Source organism: Octopus bimaculoides, chromosome 19 (assembly GCF_001194135.2).
Source record: "Octopus bimaculoides isolate UCB-OBI-ISO-001 chromosome 19, ASM119413v2, whole genome shotgun sequence".
NCBI lineage: Eukaryota > Metazoa > Mollusca > Cephalopoda > Octopoda > Octopodidae > Octopus > Octopus bimaculoides.
In genome coordinates this window covers 49,680,135-49,683,096 of record NC_068999.1, presented here as the reverse complement: position 1 = coordinate 49,683,096, position 2,962 = coordinate 49,680,135, and positions in this window count along the sequence as shown.

Genomic DNA, 2,962 nt, shown 5'->3' with positions numbered 1-2,962 from the left:
TATATATATATACATATATACACACATACATGTACACGAATAATTGTAGGAGAAGGTGTCTGTTTTAGACTACGAGCCAAGTAACTGCAATTTAAGACATGACAGGATAAGAGCAAATTGATATACATTTATTAGTGTGTGTTTGTGTATGTTTAGAACTAGGAGTAAGTAGCACAAAGGAATCCAAGGCCCTAATAATCAATTGTAGCTTGACAGAGCTGATAACAACAGAGAAGAATAAAAACAATAAAATGAATAGAAAATACAAAAAAAAAAGACTATCCTACATCAAATCCTTTACAGCAATTTATCACACTTGTGACACACAGACAGATTTCTGAACTCAATTAATTACCGAGTAAATAATAGTTTCTAATTTGGGCAGAAGGCATAGGGATGGCTAAGTGCTGAAGAAGCTCGGTTCTCAACCGCGCGGTTACGCGTTCAGTTCCACTCCTCGGCATGTTGGGCAAGTTCCTTTTACAGATACCAATATATACATGCATTTCCCGCGTATTCATTACATCTAATCACCCATCTCGGCCATGTGGTTAATGTCAGCAATCTTTCAGGGTGAATATAATAGTATAATATAATAGCTAGACTACTCAAAATTATCTATATTTATAAATTGAGGATATAATCATTAAAATGATTATTTCTGACATTAACCACATGGCCGAGGTGGGCGATTAGAAGAAATGTATACATGAGAAATATATTGGTATCATTACGTGGAAACCTATCGGTATGTACCGTATATATTCGGCTATAAGTGACACTTTTTTCCCTGAAATGTTCACGTAAAGTTGGAGGTACGACTTATAAGTGCATCCTATCAAACAAAACCTTTAGATATTTTCTAGGTATAAGCCATGTCTGAAGTTCTGACACTTGGAATAATCAAAATAACCCGAATCGCTAATTCCGAAGCTGAGAAGTACACGGAAGATATACCACACAGCCACGCCTGCGCCTATTTATGTATCTCATTACGAAAAGTAAATCCTTATATTCACACGCTGGTATATGACCTACGTTGGACCCATTATTCGCAAAATCACCGAACCTGGAGCTTAACTATAGTCTATTCTTAGCACTTACTCAGCATTACCTGAAACCTGAAACCACTACCGCTCATAACCTCTCTCTCTCTCTCTCTCTCTCCTTATATATATATATATATATATATATATATAAAGTTTCCGCTCAGATTTCGCCTGCAAAGTTCACTCACAAACCATTGATTGAGCCCGGGCTATACACACACACACATACGCACACACGAATGTTTGTATATGCTTATTTCAAGAATTGTTACACTTTCATCAGTAACACATCGAACCCAGCAACTATTTACAAACGCATTGCTTAAATATCCACCAAGCTTAACGGTGTAGCACTAATGAACAGACCAATTTACATATTAAGCACATTCCTGAAAGCTGGTACGTAAATATCGGTTTCAAATTTTAGCACAAGGTCATCAGTCTTGTGGGAGGGCCAAGTCCATTAAATCGACCCCAGTGCTCAACTGCTACTCATTTTATTGATCCCGATAGGATGGAAGGCAAGATCAAATCGGTGGAATTTGAACTCAGAACGTAGAGACAGACGAAATGCCACCAAGCATCTTTCTCTGCGTGCTAACGATTCTGCCAGCTCGTGATGCCTTAACGGAAATATTAATTACCTGCAAGAATACAATATTTCATTTCGCATCCATTATATACTGTCAAGTATATAAAAGTCAATATTAGGTCATTTTGTGTTAGCAGGACGATATTCTCATTTCTAAGTGATAAATAAACTAATAAACTAGAGATTTTCTATCGTTTTAACACGAGTAAATGATTGTTGCTTATTTCATCGACCTCGGATTTAAGGAAGGTGAAGTTGACCCCGGTGAGATGTGACCAAAGAAGCATATATATCGCAAAAGTTTGTCGCGAAATCACGAAAACGCATACCTTGTTACTCTTCCTTCTCCTCCCTGCCGCCGCCGCCGCCGCCGCCGCCTTATCTCGCACCACCTTACGTCCCTCATCTTATCTTTCGTTGGATGTGAACTGACACTGTTCTTCAAAACTACCGAAAATAAAGATATTGTTTATTTTTGAAAATGAAAAGGAAAAGTGTTGATGTTGTTATTGTTGTTGTTGTTGTTGTTGGTAGGGGTAGTGGTGGGTGGTGCTGGTGGTGGTGGTGGATGATGAAGAAGAAGAAGAAGAAGAAGAAGAAGAAGAAGAAGAAGAAGAAGAAGAAGAAGAAGAAGAAGAAGGAGAGGAAGAAGAGGGAGAAGAAGAGGAATAATAATAAGAAGAAGAGGAGGAGGAAGAGGGAGAAGAGGAAGGAGAAGAAATACAATTAAACTTAACAAAACTAAATAAAGATAGTCAAACCCAAAACACTGTGATGTTCAAAATTAACCAGAAGTTAAAAATATATTTGTTGTTGTCGTTGTTGTTGTTCTTCTTCTTCTTCATCGTCTTCTTCATCGTCTTCTTCTTCGTCTTCTTCGTCTACAACTACTACTACTACTACTACTACTACTACTACTACTACTACTACTACATTTTTCTTTCGTAATTATTGCAGGGCTGTTGCCGTCTGTTGGTGGTTCTTTTCGTTTGTTATTTCGGGCGCTGTTAGATTAGTTCGCGCTGTTGTGTTGTAGTGTACCGAATACATCGTTTCCTATTCCTAATTACGTTTACTGGCTCCTTCTCATCATCGCCAATGACATTTGGCTAATAATGCATTCACCCTTTGTTTTCACACAATATCAACAACAACGATAAGAACAACAACAACAACAATAACAACAACGACTAACAAATGAAACTAGAAGAATATCTATAACAAAAACAACAAAGATTACAATAAATGAATACGTATAGCTATATATATATATGTGTATATATATGTTTATATATATATATATGTGTGTGTGTGTTTATAT